Source organism: Eptesicus fuscus, chromosome 7 (assembly GCF_027574615.1).
Source record: "Eptesicus fuscus isolate TK198812 chromosome 7, DD_ASM_mEF_20220401, whole genome shotgun sequence".
NCBI lineage: Eukaryota > Metazoa > Chordata > Mammalia > Chiroptera > Vespertilionidae > Eptesicus > Eptesicus fuscus.
Genome location: NC_072479.1, coordinates 91,164,129 through 91,184,824, shown reverse-complemented (window position 1 = coordinate 91,184,824; position 20,696 = coordinate 91,164,129). Strand labels below are relative to the sequence as shown.

General features: G+C 40.2%; 2 non-coding genes across 2 annotated transcripts; both read right to left on the bottom strand.

Annotated features, from left to right (window-relative positions):
• Nucleotides 1-3,899: 3,899 nt before the first annotated feature.
• Nucleotides 3,900-3,971, bottom strand: TRNAW-CCA (transfer RNA tryptophan (anticodon CCA)). The gene has a single exon. It is a non-coding gene; the product is annotated as a tRNA-Trp (tRNA).
• A 759-nt stretch (nucleotides 3,972-4,730) lies between these two features.
• Nucleotides 4,731-4,802, bottom strand: TRNAD-GUC (transfer RNA aspartic acid (anticodon GUC)). Its single transcript has one exon. It is a non-coding gene; the product is annotated as a tRNA-Asp (tRNA).
• Nucleotides 4,803-20,696: the final 15,894 nt, after the last annotated feature.

Genomic DNA, 20,696 nt, shown 5'->3' with positions numbered 1-20,696 from the left:
CTCATACCTGAGGAAACAGAAACCATCTATAGGGAAAGATGGCTTCAACTTCAGATGGTTAAATCTGCGGTCATTTTCTCTTGCATCTTTCTTGTTTCAACGGAAGAGTTGGCCCTCTATCAGAGTGAATTCCACCACTTCAACTCTGGATCTCATACTTCTTTCTCAAGAATTTTATTCTTTCAGTCATCTCCTGTGACATTTCTGAATTAAAAAGAAAAAGACTGGCATTTTATTTTGTGTTACATTCATCCAATATAAATAAAATTTTTAAATTATCTTTTATGTTAATACTGGCATAGGTGTTGTTTTTTTAATCTTTAAATGTTACAGCATTGATACCTAAAATCTTTAAAACAGTGGAAAGATATGTCTATGTGAAGCCACAGCTTTTAAAAAAAGTTGAAACCCTGGCTGGTAGTTCAGTTATGAGAGCATCATCCCAACACAACAAAGTTGCTTGGTTTCATCCCAGATGTTTCTTGCTCTCTCCTAAATCAATTAAAAAAATTTTTAATTGATGTACTTTGTGAGAAAATTCTTCCAAAACTTTTTTTTCTAAATCACTTGATAACTGTTTCCATTTTCCTTTTTGAAGTTCTTAATGCTATTAAATGTACTGCAGACTTTTTTGTTTTTTATTATCAAAACATTCCATCTAAAAATAACATTTTTGTTTTGCATAGGACTCAGTTATGAATTTAAGAGTGTCACCTCAGAGCAGATGACGAAACACTACAAGGTCATAAAAGTCATGTTCTTAAAAAAATTTTAATATAAAAGAATGTTCACGATACAGCAATCAGTAAGAAAGAAACAAACAGAAAAAAAATAGAGAACCAATTAGGGTAAGATCTCAGTTCTATAACGAACTCAAATATGTATGGGTATGTGTATATTTAAAATATATACAAAAAAAGACTAAATAAATATAGACCAAAATATTTCTAGTAATTTCCTCTAGGTGTTGGGGCACAAGTGATTTTTATTTTTTTCCTTACATATTTCTATATTTCCCAAGATTTCTAAAATGAATACATGATTTTGTAACCATAACTACTTTTCTTTTTGAAACAGTGTGAGAAATCAGGGAATAACTTGGCTTTTCAAAATTCAGTCTGTCAGTTTTGCATTTCCAAAGGTTCCATTTTCAGTTCATCCAGAGTATATCAGTCTTAGGTAACTGATTAAAAAGAACCTCAAAAGAGAAAGCTGGCTTATTAAACAGGTGAAATAAATGCTCAAAGCATTCTGTACCAGTGAATAAATCCACTTGGAAGAATAAATGACAGACTGGAAATTTTGTGTGTGAAATAAAACAAAATCACATAGCTATTGTCAGGAGTTGGTAATGCAAACATGGATCTGTCTATTCCACAGCCACTTCCCTCACATCATTTCTATATAATGATTGCAGACGTTTAAGTTAAAATGAAGTGTTGGGTTTTAGGTTGTTTCAAAGTTATAGCAAGTCAGCAAATCAGCCATTCTAAGAAACTACAGACATCCCAGTTTTAGAATCATAGCAGTATTAGTAATGATATGTATATACACTGATTTACAAGTTAGTTTTTTAATTGTTCTCTTAGCAACTCTAAGTAGGACCTCCAGTCTGGCCTTGCTGTATAGGCCAGTGTTTCTCAAACATTAGCTTCCATCAGAATCACCTGGAAGGTCTGGTTAAAACCCAGGTTGCTAGCCCCATCGCCAGCAGGTCTAGGGTAGAGCCTGAAAAATTGCATTCCTTACTCTTCCCCAGGATGCAGGTCTGGAAACATCAACTCTAGGTTTTTTTACATTCTTTGTAAAGCCGCAGCCAACCATTCCACATTCTTGAATAATAGCTCAGCATTGCCCTCAGAGTAAAATCTAAATTAGGATGGTACACAATGAGTGATCTGAACTGTTTACCTCTACAGCTTTCTCTCTTTCTTCCTCTCTAGCCATAATGGAGAACTAGCAGTTCTCCAACAAAGCTGTATTAGTTTTCCAGGACTGCCATTAACAAAATGATTAACAACGTAATACAACCTGCCGGGACTACCTCACAAGAGTATGATTTTGTACAAATTAGATAACATGCTCTGTTCAAGCCAAGATCAAGTATTGTTGCATGCAGATAATATGCTATATATGCAAAGGTTGCTAGGGGGAGAAAGAACCTAAGTTTTGTTACAGACTAAGTTGTGTCCCCCTAAAATCCATAGGTTGAAGCCCTAACCCCCAGTACCTCAACATGGGGCTGGAAATGAGGCCTTTTTAAGAGGTGATTAAGTTAAAATGAGGCAATTAGAGTGGGTCCTAATCCAATCTGACTGGTGTCGTTATAAAAGGATGTCATAGTACAGGGAAAGACCGTGTGAGGATACAGTGAAAAAGTGGCCATCTATAAGTCAAAAACAGGTTTCAGAAGAATCCAACCCTGCTGTCACCTTGATCTTGGACTTCTAGCCTCCAGAACTGTGAGAAAATAAATTTCTATTGTATAAGCCATCCATTCTGCGGTATTTTGCTATAGCAGCCCTAGCAAACTAATTTCAACCTCTATTTTTGTAGTTGAAGAAATCAGATCCCAGGAACATTAAGCAACAAGAGCTTGACTCAAGAAGGCATTCAAATATGTCCATTGGGTAAATAAATGCCTTAAAAATCACATAGCAAACTTTTCATTATTTTTCAAGATCTTCCATTATAAGGCCTTCTTGACCTACCCATGGCAGAGATAATGTCCCTATTTTAGCACCATCACACCACTCTGTTTATGCTACTTTCATGGCACTTATCCCAAAGTATTTATGGTATTTGGTTACTTAACATATTTGTCTACTGCTGCTCAAAAAAACCCACACAAACCCATTTTTACTCAGTGCATCCTTTTCCTCAGTGCTTTAGCACAGTATCAGGCTCATCATACTTGGTGGTCCATAAATATCTGTTGAAATGGATGATCTAATCTCAATCCAACCAAATAGGGGAAGGAAGAACTAACTACATAAAGTGAAAATACAGGGTTCAGCTCTACTGCTATATTAGGTTGAATCCTAAGAAATGAATATTTGGTATTTTCAAAACATTGAACAAAAAAGACTCAGGGAGTTTTATGGATCATATTAAATAAAAATCTAAAAATATTCATTTCTCATAGCCTTGCTATTTATTTTTTGTACAACAAATATTTGACACATGCCTGTAAGGAACTATGTAGTACTAAAAGTTCTGGAGCTTACAAAAGTGAATGAGTAATACAGTAGTTGAAAGTGGCTGACATGGCACCACTCATAGGAAAATACGGTGCACTGATGTATCACTTAAATTCAACTGTTGATTTCCACCTTTATTATAAACATCTAGTGAAGAGGGGGATCTGGAGTCAAGTCACCTGGCTTGTTATCTTGGGTGAACCCTGTTAGGTCGCTCACTATTCCTGTGTGTCACAGTTTTACCTATAAAAGTGGGATATTAAGATTGTTTACAGTGCCTGGCACTCGGACTAAACCATGTAAACGATCATAATACTAAAAGCTAGGAATTATACTCTTTTTTTTCTTGCTTTCAAAAAGGCAAGAAAAGCGGGTCTAAAACCAGCTTTGGAAAACCATCTAGCACAGTATATTGTACCGTGGACTGATACGCCCCCTACAACACCCTTATTTTTACACATTATGCATGTGAAATGACAGAAAACTCACTTTCGAAGGCGAAACAGTACAAGAATCATGAGCCTTAAGGCTCTACGTTATATACTGAGTCTTGTCTCTTTGCAGAGTAAGGATTACTAGGATACCATTTGAACGAGGAAGATTTAATTCTCAAAGGTAACGGCATTTTCAAAAAAAGGCGGGAAGACATCTAGGTTTGTAAGAGGCCCGTGGTTGAGGCGGCACAAAATAAAAGTGCCATGACCCCGACGTGATTCGAACACGCAGCCTTCTGATCTGGAGTCAGACGCGCTACCGTTGCGCCACGAGGTCCTGCTGGGCTGTGGCTCGCGCAGTTTCTTAGGACTCCGGTAACATGGCGTCTCTTTTGTACAGCCCCGGCGGCTCCTTCCGTTTTTCCCCCCTGCCCCTCCGTTAGGTTTAGGTCGAAGCACAAGTCGGGGGTGGAGACTGATACCTTTACCACCAAGAGCTTCCTAACAGCTATCCCTCTACCGAGGCGGGGACGGAACCCGCGGAGACCGGAGAAAGGAGTTTCCGTTTAGTCCGGTCCCCACGTTCAGAGGAAATCCGTCCTTCCTCTTCAGGAAGCCATTTCCGTTCTTACCCGCCCGGTTAGGGGCGGAGACTCCGCCCTCTCTCTGTCTCTCCCCTCCCCCGACGGGGTCCGCGAGCCGAGGTCGTGACCTTCCTCCGTGGTAATTTGGCGGGGCTCCACTGCGCACGCGCACGCCTTTGCCAGCCCGCGGCTGGGAGCGAGCCCAGAGGCCCGCCCGAGCGTTTTCTTCCCTCTCTTCCTTTGCCAACAATATAAAGCGTTTGCTCTCAGTGTAGTAACTTATTTCATGGTGAGAATTGAGTTTAAAAGTCATCATTTAGGAAAGACACACAAATAAATGAACAAGAAATTAGTATGTTGTATCTGTCAGCGATGTCGCGCACTTGAATTACAAGGAAAATAGGGATCGGAAGGGATAGAAATCGTCGTTTAGAAAAGACACACCCATTTGCGTGCTGTTGAATTACAAGGAAAATAGGGGAGATAAGGGAATTAGTAAAAAAGGCTCCAATCTCCCCGTCGGGGAATTGAACCCCGGTCTCCCGCGTGACAGGCGGGGATACTAACCACTATACTAACGAGGAGCTGTTGTTGCTGGGCCTCCCAGGTTCCTCTTTAAAGCTTGTAAAGATTGTTTTTCCCCCCCGCCCTCTTCTCGTTCATCTCCCCTTTCCGCCCGTAACCCGAAAGTGTCAAAACGCAGTTACTCCTCTGCTAATTATTCTTTCTCAGTACTTTGGACTCTTCGGGAGAGAAAAGAGTTAATAAATGGGCGCGAATAAATGAAACAAAATGCGATTCCAATTTCAGGGGTGGTGTATTGTTGAAAGTAGTTTTCCGGGTTCTTAATGTTCTCCGGATAATTTAGGCTGCAGGCAGGAGGTTTTTATTTGTTTTAAAGAGTGAGCAAGCGTTTGTGAATTGCAGCAGAGCTTTACTTTCACACATTTGCATTCTTATTCTGAAGTCGAAGTTCAAGGATACCATATGGTTGTCAAATGTCCGGGTTGTCCCACAGTCCAATGCCTCTTCAGTTTGTAAGCTTTTGTGACACAAAAGGGCTCACGCATTTCACCAGCTGAAGCCAAAGGAAATTTTATTAGCCGATTTTCCCTGTATTTTGGGCTCTTTCCCTAGGCGTCTACAGTTATTTGAAAATGATAAATAAACATGTAAATTGTTAAACAATAGATTTAAATAATTCACAAGAATATACCATTGATTAAATACAGGGTTAGGAGAATGCGTTAATAGAATAATTTGTATCATCCTGAGCCTGTTCATCAACAGTATTAAGCCTCTTCCCAGGGGGACCAGGAGGGCCTCGCGTACATATAAAGATTTCACATTATCCCTAAATAAGCGAATTCAAAGTTACAAGCTGAGATAGTTGAAAGTTTTCATTATGGAAAAACTTTTGTGTCCTAAGTAAGTCATTCCTTGTAGTGTGCTATGAACTAATACAATTTTAGAGACCATAGGTTACATGCTCTTTTCCATCAAATGAATGAGACTGTTTGCTGCAGACAGTGAAATAGGGAACATTTTGAGGCCACTTCGGCATTATTTTTCACTCTTACAATTAAATACACCAAAAGCCTCAATAAAACTCAGTGTCTTGGAGTTTTCTTCTGTTTCTGATCCTCCAATAACTTGTGAGTTCCAAAGGCACTGTAATAACTCTGATGATGTTCTCCTCCTGGTAAGATGGAAGAGACTTGAGGGGACTTGCCCCAGGTTTCTCAGTTGTCAGAGCCACAGGGGAGTGGGAACCTAGGCTTCCTGAACTGCCTGTGTGTCCGTGTCCCCCCAACCCCCCTCCCAAGTGCCTCGCTTTGGTAGAGGAGGCTTAGGCTTATTTTTCCCCCTTCAGAAGAGATTCCACCCTTTCCACCTAAGCTCTGGCGAAGCTATGTCAGTGTTCCTGCATGTGTTGTTCCTCGCTGGGGAAATGAAGAAGCAGCCTGAGTCAGCAGAAATCCTGGAGCAGGGAACTCAGCACCTGCTGTCCATTTTCCTAAAATGGAAAGGAAAAGAGAGTAATTAACCCGAACAGGGTAAGGGAGCTGAGAGATTCCTCGCTGTCAGCTCTGGGAGAGAGTAAAGGTTAAAATCTGACTGGCAGTACAGAAAGCACAGAACTCTCCTTGGAAGTAAATAGCACGGTGGCAATTGATGTTGTTGAAAGTTTCAAATCTTCCCTACCTAAAACTGTACGGCTTATCACAGCTTGCAAAACCATTCACATTCATTTCATTTTCTCAACAACCAGTTAAACCTGAAAAGGAGTGAAAATTAAGTGAGGTCAATCTGGCTTCACCCATTATTTCAAACCAGTTAAACCTGAAAGTGAGGATAAGCGTTTCATTTCTATTTTACTGGTGGATAAAGAGAATCTTGTGTAGATTCCTACAGGTAGGAAGTGGAGAGAGGCCAGGAACCACTCAAACCATATACATACGGGATGTCCCCCAAAGTTAAAATAATGTATACAAAATTTGAATGATTATAAAGTCAGTGTTTATTAACATACCGTTCATTTTCAAAATTTGAAAGAATCTACAGAAATGAATAAATTTTGTTGTTGTTGTTAATGCCTGTTTTCAAACTGATGGCCGTTCTGGTCCAGACAGTTATCACTCAAAGCAATAGAATAGCAAACATCAAGAATCATTTCGTTTGGTATTTGTGTGCCTTCAATTCATCAACGGTTGCTGGTTTTGTACTGTAAAGTTTATCTTTTATGTATCCCCCTAAAAAAGTTTAGTGATGCTTTAGGATAAATTTTCTGTGTTCAAAGATTAATCTGGCTTCACCCATTATTTCAAACCAGTTAAACCTGAAAATGAGTGAAAATTAAATGAGTTATCAGCTGCTAAAATGTGTATACATTTTTATGTATATATATATGTGTATAATATATATATATATATACATATAGTAAATATATGCTATGGAGAGAAAAATTTTATTAGTTGTTTCAACACATGTCATACTTTTTCCTGAATTAATATTTTTCTTTTTAAAAAATATACTTTTATTGATTTCAGGAGGAAGGTAGAGGGAGAGAGAGATAGAAACATCAATGATGAGAGGAATCATTAATCGGCTGCCTTCTGCATGCCCCATACTGGGGACCGAGCCCAAAATCCAGGCAGGTGCTCTGACTAGAAAAAAACCCAGGTCCTCCTGGTTCATAGGTTTACCCTCAATCACTGAGCCACACCAGCCGTATTAATATTTATTAATCTCTAATATATAGCAGGCACTGTATATTTTTTAAAATATAATTTATTGAGTTCTTTTACAGAGAGAAAGGAAGAGGGATAAAGAGTTAGAAACATTGACGAGAGAGAAACATCAATCAGCTGCCTCCTGCACACCTCCTACTGGGGATGTGCCCACAACCAAGGTACATGCCCTGGACTGGAATCAAACCTGGGACCCTTCAGTCTGCAGGCCGATGCTCTATCCACTGGGGGACAAGCACTGTTGTTATTCATTCACTATTGAACCTACAATAATATGCCAGATACTGTTTTAGATGTATGGGAGGTTTTTATTTTTAAAATATATTTTATTGATTTTTACAGAGAGGAAGGGAGAGTGAGAGAGAGTTAGAAACATTGATGAAAGAGAAACATCGGGGGGGGGGGTTGATGACAAATATGTGATACCTTAATCAATAAAGTAATTTAAATAAAAAAAATAAAAAATAAAAAAAGAGAAACATCAATCAGCTGCCTCCTGCACACCCACTACTGTGAATGTGTCTGCAACCAAGGTACATGCCCTTGACCAGAATTGAACCTGGGACCCTTGAGTCTACAGGCTGATGCTCTATCCACTGAGCCAAACTGGTTAGTGCTATATGGGAGGTTTTAATGGATAAATTTTGTTCTTGTAGAGTTTATATTCTAACAGAAAGAAGATAGACACTAACCGATAGATATAATAAATAAATACGTTAGATGGAGACAAGAGTGGAAGCAGAAAAAATAGCATGGTAAAGGGATTTGGAAAGTGGCAAGTTAAATAGAATGGTCAAAGTAGGATCATTTTAAGAAGGTAACTTTTGAACAGACTTGAAGGAAGTAAGTGATGTGATCATAAAACTATCTGGGAGGCTTGTAGGACCTTAGAGGCTACTGTAAAGACTTTGGCTTTTATTCTCAGGGGGATTAGGAAGCTACTCTAGGGTTTTGAACAAAGAAGTGACATGGTCTGATTTATGTTTTGAAGGGTTTGGGCCTGTGCTGGAGGTAATATATCAATGGGAGAAGTCGGCTAGGAGGCTAATGGACTTTGATATTCAGCAAGGGCTGAGAATCAGCATTGTATTACCCTGCTGCTGGCTGAATGGCTGAAGGCAGTCCCCTAGTCTGATAATCCTTTATTGATTACCAAACCTTACCATTGATATGTCTGTTTGCTTTGCTAATGGGCAAATGTGTATTCTAGTAAATAAAAAGCTGATGGGTCTGGAGATTCGGGGAACCTTTCTGCTTGAGAGTAAGGTCTCCACCTGGCTCCTCCCATGCCTTCTAAATTTATATTTCTTTTAAAAAAATATATTTTATTGGGCAGCTGATCGATGTTTCTCTCTCATTGATGTTTCTCTCTATCCCTCTCCCTTTCTCTCTGTAAAAAATCAATAAAATATATTTAAAAATACATTTTATTGATTTTAGAGAGGAAGGGAGAGATAGAAACATCAATGATGAGAGAGAATCATTGATTGGCTGCCTCCTGCATGCCTCCCACTGGGGATCGAGCCTGCAACCCAGGCATGTGCCCTTGGCCAAAATCGAACCTGGGACCCTTCAGCCCGCAGGCTGATGCTCTGTCCATTGAGCCAAACCAGTCAGGGCTAAATTTGTATTTCTTGCCTAATATATCCGTTTGTGCATCAGCCCCTTCTCCAGACCTTGAACCCTAGCCATGCCGGTCGTGTCTTCAGAGGGCTGCTTGTTTGAGAGTAGACTGTAGGGAACAAGAGCAGAAAAAAGGAGACCAAAGAGGTGTACTGCAATAATCTACGTGGGAGATGATGGTGGTTCAGGCTACAGTGGGAGTGGTGGAGAGTGTGAGAGGTGATGATATATTTTGAAGGTAGACCTAATAGAATTTCCTGATAGAGTGAATGTGAGGTATGAGAGTAAAAGAAGAATCAAAGGTGCTTCTAAAAATTTTGACCTGAGCCACTGGAGGGATAGAGTTGCCATCAACTGAAGTAGAGAAGGATAACACACAAGTTCAGAGGACACCATCCAAACTGATAGTCCACATCCAAACTGGGGAGGAAGCAGGGCACCACTCACATAGTGCTCTGTGGATGCTCCTCCTTGGAATTGTGCAACATGGCAGCTCTGCATGTAGAGCAGTGTTTCCAGGGGTAATCAGCACTTCAGTTTGGGATGTTAAATTTAAGACATTGAGTAAGCAGTTGAATGTAATGGTTGAATACTCATTGTGTAGGGTAAGTATAGTGCTGAAAGCTGGAGAGACAGTGATGAGCAAAGACCGACCCTGATCTCAAGGAGCTTTCATTTTAGTGGAGGAGACACATGTCACTAATCAAAGGAAAACAGCAACAACAAAAAGGTAAAACTACAGCTGCGACAGTTACTAAGAAGAAGATGAGGAAAGAGCTTTCTGGGTAGATGGAACTGGATGAGCAATGGTTACAGGAACTGAGGAATCATGTGAGTAGAAGGGTTGAAAGGAGACTGAAGTGGCTAGGGAGAGTGAGGAGTATCATGGGAGAGATGAGGCTGAAGGCTAGTGGCGTGGGACAATGCAGGGCCTCTCAGGCTGTGTTAAGAACTTTTTTTTTTTTTTTTGGCCTCTTACTCATTACTATGAATGAATGAATGAATTATTTTTAAGGTTTATTGAGGTATAATTTATGTTCAGCAAGACTCACTTTTTTTTAGGTGTACTGTTATATGAATTTTGATTTTCTAGACTATTTTTATGATAGCCATCACTTTTTCTTTTTCTTTTTTCAGGCCTACCCTAAAGGCCTCATTCTAACTTAATTTCCTCCTTAAAGAGCTTATTTCATCTACATATAACTACAATTTGACATACTGGGAGTTAGGCTTCCATATATGAATTTTGTGGAATTCATACCAGATCTGAGTACATCTTTTTTGGGGATCACCATTCAGCCCAATATAAATATGTAATTTTCAATTGAAGTCATAAAAAAAAGGTTAAATATAATCTACCATGCTCTATTTACCAATGTAGGCAAGTGTAATACATGTAAGAGGTAGTTTCATCAATATAGTTAAAATTTCAGAGAAAAGGAGTTGCTGGAAATTAGCTAGAAAAATCACTTACATGGAATAGTCATTGTTAGCATATTAAAAAATCCCATGCTGATATTTATTTGGGAGCATTTTTTAAAAACTGTCCTTTTCATTTATGGATTTATAGCCAGACGTGTGAAGATAACAATAGAGAAGAATTCTCCTTCAATTAAAGGAAAACATGTAATTTAAGCAGAGGCATAATTTATCCTATACACTGCAATTGCCTGACTTTAATGAGAAAATAAAGTAACTTCCAATATACTTTCCTGGGAACCATTCCAGCTCTCAATAACTTGCTGCAGCGGGGAGCCAGGAAGTGACTGTTCATAGAGAGATGGCCAAAAGTCCACATCTAAAAACACAAATAGGTTCCTTTCTTGGTAGTGTTGTCTTTAATTAAAAAGAAAGTGAAAAAAATATATATATATAAAAATAGAGAAATATGCTAATTAACCAGGGCACCATAACATTGTGGACCAGAGAGGAGGAGGTTGTATGCACAGCATTGGGGCGGGGTAGCAGGGGCCTCCTTGCGCCTGGGCTGGGTGGGGGCCTGATCAGCAGCGGCTGCTTCAAGGGCCGGAGAGGGAGGCAGGGCCGGACCAGCGACTCCGTGTGATTTCGAATCGCGTGCTGGGCTCCTAGTGTTAATATATAAACAGTAGTTGCAGAGATATATCATGCACCTACCATGTTCATGGTACCAGGACACTTGAGACCATAAAAGTTACAAATGTTAAAGAAAATAACACCAATTTTATAAAACATCCCTTGTCTTGTCCTTTGCTTCAGAAAAATCTAAACTCTTTTTATATTTATTCCTTCTCCAGACCACGAGCTCTTCTGCATTGCCCGTATACAGTACTCCCACTTCCCCTTTCATTTCCAATCTGTGTGGTTCTCCTTTTACCTTCAGAATTATGGGCATAGGGTTGGGCTTCAGGCAAAAACAGAAACTCATTCAGTTCACAGAGTTTCAGAATTCATGATAATTTGACCAAGCACCTGGTTGAATAATATCTCCCCTCCCCAAAGCACGTCCAATTGGAACCTCAGATTGTAACTTATTTTGGAAGTAAAGTCTTTGCAGACGTAATTAGTTAAATTGCAATGCAGTCATACTGGATTAGGGTGAGTTCAAATCCAATGCCTAAGGTCTTTATAAGAAGAGTAGATAGGGACATAGACACACACAGGAGAGAGTGCCATGTTAAGGCTGAGGAAGATACTGGAGTGATGCAGCTACAAGCCTAGGAATACTAAGGATTAGCAACCGGAAGTTAGGACTCACTTTTTTTAGGTGTAGTGTTATATGAATTTTGATTGTTCTAGACTATTTCCATCATTCCCATCACTTTTATCACAATGTTTCCTTATGCCCCTTTGCAGTCAGTCCCCTCCCTCCAGCCCCAGGCAACCACTGATCTGATTTCCATGTCCAGAATGTCATATTACCTTTTGAATATTGTTTCTTTCAATTAGCCTAATGCTTTTGAGAGTCATCCATGTTGTTGTATGTGTCACTAGTTGTTTTTTTTTAAAAATATATTTTTATTGATTTCATAGAGGGAGAGAGAGAGAGAGAGAGAGAGAGAGAGAGAGAGAGAGAGAGAGAAACATCAATGATGAGAGAGAAACACTGATTGGCTGCCTCCTGCATGCCCCTTACTGGGGATTAAGCCTGCAAGCTGGGCATGTGCCCTTGACCAGAATTGAACCCAGGACCCTTCAGTTTGCAGGCCAATGCTCTATCCACTGAGCCAAACTGGCTAGGACCACTAGCTGTTTTCTTTTTCTTTTAAATTGCTCATTGGTATTTTATTTAAAAAAATTTTTTTTTCATTAATTTCAGAGAAGGGAGAGGGAGAGAGAGATAGAAACATAAATGATGAGAATCATTGATTGGCTGCCTCCTTCATGTCTGCTACTGGGGATCGAGCCCCGAAACCCAGGGCATGTAACCTCTTGGTTTATGCGTAGAGGCTCAACCACTAAGTCACAAGTGGCTGGCCATTACTATTCTATTGTATAGATATTTGTTTATCCATTCAGTAGCTGATGGACATTTGGGTTGTTTCCAGTTTTTAACTATTGTAAATATAGCTATTATAAACATTAGTGTATATGTTTTTGTGTAGACATATATCTTCATTTCTGTTGGGTCAATACCTAGGAATGGAACTGCTAGGGTCTTAGGGTAAGTGTATGTTTACTTTATAAAAAACTGCCAAACTTTTCCTAAGTGGCTGTAACAATACATGTTGTTCCAGATCTTTAATAGCACTTGGTATTGTGCTGTACATTTTTTTTTTTTAAATTCAAGCCTTTCTAATAGATGTGTAGCGAGATCTCACTGTGGTTTTAACACGTATTTCCCTAATGGTTAATGATGTTGAGCATCATTTCATGGATTTATTTAAGCATCCAGATCTTTTGCCCAATTTAAAATTGAGTTGTTTTCTTATTATTGAGTTTTGAAAGTTCTTTGTATATTCTAATTACTAGTCTTTTTAAAAAATCAGATATGTGTTCCAAACCATATCTGAGATATATCTTGCAATATTTCATCACATCTATATCTTGGGAGATGTATGTTCTTCTGAGCTGTGTTTTGTCTTTTCACTCTCTTAAAGAACTTGTGTTTTTTAATTAGACCATACATGACCTGATTTCTTGTGTTCCTTCCCTTTTTTCTCTATTATTTTCACTTCCTCAACCCAACCTTTGAACATAATGTAAACATGAACTTGGGCCAGCTCACTACACAACCTCCCTACTTCCCTCTTCTCCTGCCCCATAATTAAAGAAGAGCCTAAATTGTTCCCAGGCAGTTTTGGATTCTATAATCATTCATTCACAGAAACATTACTTACATTTATTAAAGTGCAAAATACCCCATGCAAATATGGAAACTAAACCTCCACAAACATTAATATTCGAAGTTGAATGTTTACGATTTGGGCCTGGAAGACAGACTTAGATGGGTACATGTTTGTATTATTAAGGGGGAAAAAAAATCTATGAGGATGCTTATACGTCACTATTTCCTTTCTTAATTTATTTAAATAGTAACCCAAAGTTAAAATTGAGAGACTAAAGTCTATCCCCCTCCACTTCAATCAACACTTTAACAATTTATTCTTTTCTTTTTCTTCTCATTAAAAAAAACAAACAAAAAAGCAACACACCCCCAAACCTTTTTTGATTTATTCTTTGTGCCAGGCATGGAGCTAGGCATTGGTGACAGAGATATAAGTAAGGCTCTCTTCCTGCCCTCCAGGAACACAGATTTCCTGGGGGAGGTGGACCCTTTAACTGATAGTTTTAATCCAGTTTAAGTGCCATGGTGAAGGTATAGCCCATGCTTTTGGAGAGCCTACTGCACGTAGACTCTGTTGTAAGTGCTTTACATATGTAATCCTTATTACAATCCTATGGATTTGATATGTACTTTCCCCCATTTACAGGTGATGACACTGAGGGACAGGAAGGTTGAAGTCACACAGGTAGAAAATGGTGGAAGTATGTGCAAAATACTATTGGACTTCGGAGAAGGAAGGACTAGTTCTGCTAGGGGTTGAAAAGGCCTACTTTTCAGCTGGGCCTTCAAAAGGTGATGAAGAACTTTGAAAGAGGCGGGGGAAGGTTTCCCAGCACCTCTAGAAGAGGAAGCCAAGGCTCAGAAAGCATCTGTGGAGATTTGGAAATACCAAGTAGCAGGGCTGCTGCACGTGGATTGCAGGAAATGTCTTCACCATTCATTATCATGCACATTTGGGGACAGTGAAAAATCACAGATTAAGCAACCGGCGGGAGACTTCCAAGATCTTTCAGACCCCTTTATTGTACAGATAAGGAAACTGGAGGCCCAGAGAGCTCCAGTGATTTCTCTGATGTTCTCCGGCGAGAATATCACCACTCTTCCTTTTATTGGGTGCAGTAATTCACGGCAGCAGGTTCAGTGATTAGGTGTCCCGGGGTGCCTCCAGGGCATCAGATTTTGCAATCACCTTCCCTGTTGTAATCTGCCTCTGGGCTAGTCTCAGCTTCTCTTTGAGAAAAATCGCCTGTGACAATTGGCCCCTAGCCTCAAACTCAGTGACCTTCCTGTTGCTGACTTTTTAAAATGTCTTGCTGACCACCTTGCTGGCCTGCCGGTGTTAGTAACTGTGTAGATTGGTCTGGAATGGCACTGGTCTCAGTGGGAGGACCACTGGGTCCTGGTGACCTACGCTCTCTGCTCTTGCGGTCAGTCCTCAGGCTCCCGCAAAGGACACATTCATTCCGCTTATTTGGGGCCTGGTGACATAGTTTCTCCTTTAGTCTTTACTTGTTTTATCTAAATGCAAAGCAACAGGAACATTCCTGCCTCAAGTACATGCCCCGGAGCTGACAACTTGCTGCAATCTTAGGAAAAAAGCTGCCTGTAGCACATTTGAAATCTCTTGCTTTTCTACCAGGGATTCATTCGCTCATGTGTTTAGCAAGGTTATGTTATGAGCGTTTGTTGATAAAAATGAAGATGATGCAATAAATGAGAAGAAAACCAGCGCGGAATAGCATGCGAGTCCCATTTTTTTTTCCCATGCACTTAGAAATACTGAAACAAGTCTGGAAGGAAATACGGGACGACCTGGGTTCGAGTATGTCTGTTCTTTTTGCTTTTCTGTGTTTTCTAAGTTTTCTACTTATGTGCCTAGATTATTCTTAAACTCAGAAAAACAAACAATAAAAAATATTTTTAAGGTTACTAACGTCAGGCCAGCAAATTGCTCAAATGTACACCTGTGATATCTTCCCCTAAACCTATGGGGAACTACTGTACTAAGTAATCTATTCGACTCTGATTTTGTTTGTTACTCGAAGATTTCATTATTTTGTGGCTGAAGTTGTTTGTTTCTAGTTCCTTAAAGGCGCGGAGATGGGCGTGGGATGAGGAAGCAATCTCACTCCAGTGAAACAGGGCGTGCAGCCTTTTCCTCCAAGTCTCTTTGTCTCCCGGGCCCCAGCGGTCCCAGTCTTTTGTTTTTCTCAGCGCGGACTTGGATTCTGGATTTAAAGAAAAACAAGCGCCGGCCCGCCTCGCGCCCTCTGGTGCCCTAGGGAGGTATCGCCAGGCATAGCCCACAAAGATCACTTTCATTTCCACACCGGGCTCTCCCCTCGGTGAGGCCTGGAGACAAGAATGTCTGGAATTTTAGGGGAAGGAATCACACACAAAATCTTGGCAGGTTTCCTCTTCGAAACTATAGAGGTGTGGACACTGATTTTTTGAAAAGATTTAGAAGCAAAGTCAATTCTCAAAGCATTTGGCACGTGTTTCTGGGTTCAAAATCTATGGTCAAATTTTGTCCTACAGTTTCAACATAAATCAATACTTTGGACTAATTGCAGATAAATTAGGTGAAGGGGGCTGGTTACATAAACTTTAGCTTGTTTGCTGATAACAATTTCTGTCACTTTGAGCTTTATCCGTGTAATGTGAGAATTGATACTGAAGGTTCTTTATGTCTGTAATTTACTTCTATCAAACTACATGTTTTTTGAGATTATATTTTGTTGTTGCTGCTGTTAATCCTCACCCGAGATATTTTTTCCATTTCAGAGAGGGTGGAAGGGAGGGGGGAGACAGAGAGAAAGAAACATGGATGTGAGAGAGACACATTGATTGGTTGCCTCCTTATGTGCCCTGACCAGTTCAGGGATTGAGCCTGCAATTGAGGTACGCTGCCCTTGACTGGAATCGAACCGGGACCCTTCAGTGCACAGGCTGATGATCTATCCACTGAGCCAAACCAGCAAGGGCTGAAATTATATTTTTACTAAAAAAAAAAAAAAAAAAGTACCCCCCCCCCCCCCCCCCCCACTAAAAACCAATCCTACCCTAACTAATATAGACAAAAAATATTTTTGGTTTAAATGTTTAAGGATTGATAGGATCCCAGGCATTACAGTCTTATTTGAATAAGTGTTGGGAAGGCAAAACTTTATCTTTTTAGGGTCTCCTACTGGGACAGAGGGTTAAATTGACGTAAGACAAATTAACAGGAGAAAAGCATACAGATTTTTATATGTACATGGGAGCTTCCATATGAAAATGAAGACCCAAAGAAGTGGCAATATCTAAATGCTTTTTTATATTAAGTTGAACAAAGAAGCAATTGTGGGAAAGTAACCAAAATATATGGGGAGGATAAAGGAAGATAAGAGTTATTTTAACAAGGTCTGTGTGTACAGAATTCTCTTGGCCTTGAGCTTCGTCTCGGATAATAAGAATGTTTCGTTCCTCCTGGCATAGGCCCGGCACCTTTTACAATTCTCTGTCAGATTGGTCCAGCAGCTCCCCGAAGTCATCAAGAGCTCTGGGTTCTTTCTTCTCTGCAAACCTTAGCAAACTAACTTATTTATTGATGTCAGAGAGAAAGAGAGAGGGAGAGAGAGAAACATCAACAATGAGAGAGAGAAGCATTGATCAGCTGCTTCCTGCACACCCCCTACTGGGGATTGAGCCCGAAACCTGAGCATATGTCCTCAACCAGAACTGAACCTGGGACCCTTCAGTCCCCAGGCCAATCCTCTATCCACTGAGCCAAACCAGGTAGGGTGCCCCATGTTTCTTTAGCCACTATTGGTTCACAAGGAGGCTGGTAAAGTGACCGTCTGGCAAAAGAGAATGGGTAGTGATTATGCTATTGGTTTTCAGTATTCTAGTGTTCAGTGTTGTTTTTAAAAACTGAAATCTGGTTAGTATAATACTGTTTTTCCTTAATTTAACAATAATGTTTTAATCAGTTTTATGTCTGGAGATATGCCCAAAAAATTATATATTGCATTAAAATGTCACATCAAAGGTAACACATGTTTTGAAAGTATTCTGACCACATCCTTTCTCTATTTTTTAAATTTAATTTCAATTTTCCTCATTATAAGGAGAATGAGTTTCTTTTCATATTTATCTGTCTGTTATTTGTGCTTTCTCCAGAGCTAGTTTGATTCTAACCCTCCCCCCCCCACCCTCCCCCACCCCAGTGTCCCGGAAGACTCCTGGTGGAATCACTGTAGAATGGAAAGGCATTGTTTAGAACAGCAACTGAGCCTATGGTGCTGTCATCATTGTCTCAGGATGACTAGGGGCGACCATATTTCTTAGTTTGCTTGTGACCAGCCCAGTTAGCACCTGTGGTCCTGGTGTATTTTATTAATAGCAGTCCATTCACTCTGATTAAGTGTCTCATTTTTTACGAAAATTATACGGTCATCTATTGTTTGAAACGTATATCAAAATATTTCAGTTGTTATTTGGCTCTGGAATCTCAATCAGTTGGTGCATAATTATCATGAAGACTGGGGTTTGTTCTTCTTCCTTCACTGTTGTATCCCCAGTGCCTAGAACAGTGCTTGGTACACAGTAAATGCTTATTAAATATGAACGAATCCATAAATAAACTCATTGCTTAGAGTTTGGCATGCTGCCACCTGAGCAACTGTTAGCAAGGAATAGGGAGGAATGATTTGAGGTACATAACTAATGGTGCCTGCCAAAATATGCATTTTAGATTTTTGATAGATAATGTCAGATTGATTTCCACAGGGGTTGAGACAGTTTAACCCAACCAGCAATATGGGAGCGCATCTGTTTCTCTAACCTTCATCCACATGGTGTTATCAAAATTTGTATCTGCCAAGATGATAGTTTTAATTTGCGTTTTTCTTATTATGGAGAAGATTGATTATCTTTTCATATGTTTAAAAGCCATTTGAAATTCTTTCCTGGAAACTGTCTGCTCATATTATTTGCTTATTTCCAATCAAATTATTGGTCTTTCTCTTATTGACTTTTATGAATGCAAATACTTGCTCCCAGGTTTTTTTGCCTTTTGAGTTTGTATATTTAGGTTCTTTCCTTTGATAGCATCCATGTTTTGTATCATGCTCACAAAGGTTTCTGCTGGAGGCAAAGACCAACAAATAGTTAACATATAAATGCGAGAAGTCTGTCAGAAGGCTGATGGACTTTGATATTCAGCAAGGGCTGAGAATCAGCATTGTATTACCCTGCTGCTGTCTGAATGGCTGAAGGCAATCTCCTAACCTGATAATCCTTTATTGTTTACCAAACCATACCATTGATGTTTGTTTGCTTTGCTAACAGGCAAATGTATATTCTAGTAAATAAAAAGCTATGGGTCCAGAGATTCCGGGAGCCACTCCACTAGAGAGTAGGTCTCTGCCTGGCTCCCCCCAATAATTTCTAAATTTATATTTCTTGCCTAGTATATCCATTTGTGCATGGCCCCTTCTCCAGATCCTGAATCCTCACTGCAAAAGGTTGCAGCAGGTTTCCTCTACTCCCAGGTTATAAAATAATTCTCTCATTTTTTTCTTCTCGTACTTTCAGGTTTTCAATTTTTCACATAGAAATCTTTTTAAAAAAATATATATTTTATTGATTTTTTACAGAGAGGAAAGGAGAGGGATAGAGAGTTAGAAACATCTATCAGCTGCCTCCTGCACATCCCCACACTGGGGATGTGCCCGCGACCAAGGTACATGCCCTTGACTGGAATCAAACCCAGGACCCTTCAGTCCCCAGACCGACGCTCTATCCACTGAGCCAAACCGGTTTCGGCAGAAATCTTGATCCATCTGGAATCTATTTTGGTGTAATGTTTGGGGTATGAATTCCATCTAGTATTGTTTATTGAATATTCCACCTTTTCCCCACTAATGGAAACTCTAAAGTGTTCCCAATTTTTAGGGACTCCATTTCCCAGTACTTTAAAAAAAAATTCTTTATTGTTGAAAGTATTACATATGTCCCCCTCTTTCCCCCATTGACCCCCTCCAGCCTGCTCCTGCCCCCTGCCCTGCACCCCACCCCCCAGGCCTTCAGCACCCTATTATCTGTGTCCATTGGTTATGCTTATATGTATACAAAGTCTTTGGTTGATTACCTCCCACCCACCCACCCCATTTCCCAGTACTTTTTAACACTCTAGCTAAAGTTCTAAGGTAAGGAACTCAAGGGCAAACAGTCAGGATGAAAAGTTAATCTGTAGTTTTATGTCTAACACTACCTGTACTAAGCACTTGTGTGTCAAGTATAACACACACAGAAGGTTGTATAAGACATATATGCAGAGTTTAACGAGCAATGGTAAAATGACACCTGTGTACCTGTTACCCAGGTTAACAAGCAAAACATTGCCAGGAACTTGGAATTCCTCTGTGTATTCTGCTTCATTCACATTCTCCACCCTCTTCCTCAAGAGGTAACCAGTCTTGATTTTTGGTAATTATTCCTTGCTTTGCTTTATACTTTTACCACCTTCATGCACCTTTACATAATACATTATGTTTTTGACAATTGAGTGGCAAGCACAACCATTGTTGCAAAGCTCTCAAAAGATAAGCCAAACAGATTTCTGAGTCATGTTCAGCTTCTGAGTTCCTGAGGGTTCCAGGATCTCCTTCTGGGAAGTCTGGCATCTGGATGGAGAGTGAGTTCTGGGGAACGTAGGATATTGCCACAGTTAGGACATCTGGTTGAGCTGTAGATAATGGATACCTGCAGAAATACAGCCAAGGTGTGGGTGGCTCTCTACCTGCTAGTTTCTCCTTCTGAATGGCTGGAGTGGAGACAACCTTGAAGGTTGAACTTGGTTGCCATATATTGAAGACTAGAGGCCTGGTGCACGAAGTGCTTGGGTAGGGTCCCTAGACCTGGCTGGCGATCAGGGCCAGCCGGGGCCAGGGCCTCCCTTCCCTGGCTGCCGGCTGGGGCTTTAGGTATGAGTCCATCACTTAACCCATTAACTGTGTCTAGAGAGGTAGAATCGTGTAAAAACATATTATACACTACAGCTTGATGAGGGTTAAATGACAAGCCAAAAGGATTGATAGCAAGTGCTTTACTATTCCCCGTACTAGTTATCTATCGCTGCACAACAAGTTACCCCCAAACTTAGTGACTTAACAAGAAAATTTGTGCTCTCAATAGTCTCTGTGGTTTGAACTTCAGGGCTGGCTTAGCTGGGTGGTTCTGGCTCAGGGTGTCTCCTGAGGTTGCAGTCACGATGTCAACTGGGCCTGGAGTCCTCTGAAGGCTTGACTGGGCTGCAGGATTAGTTTCTACATAGGCTCATCCACGCGGTGCCC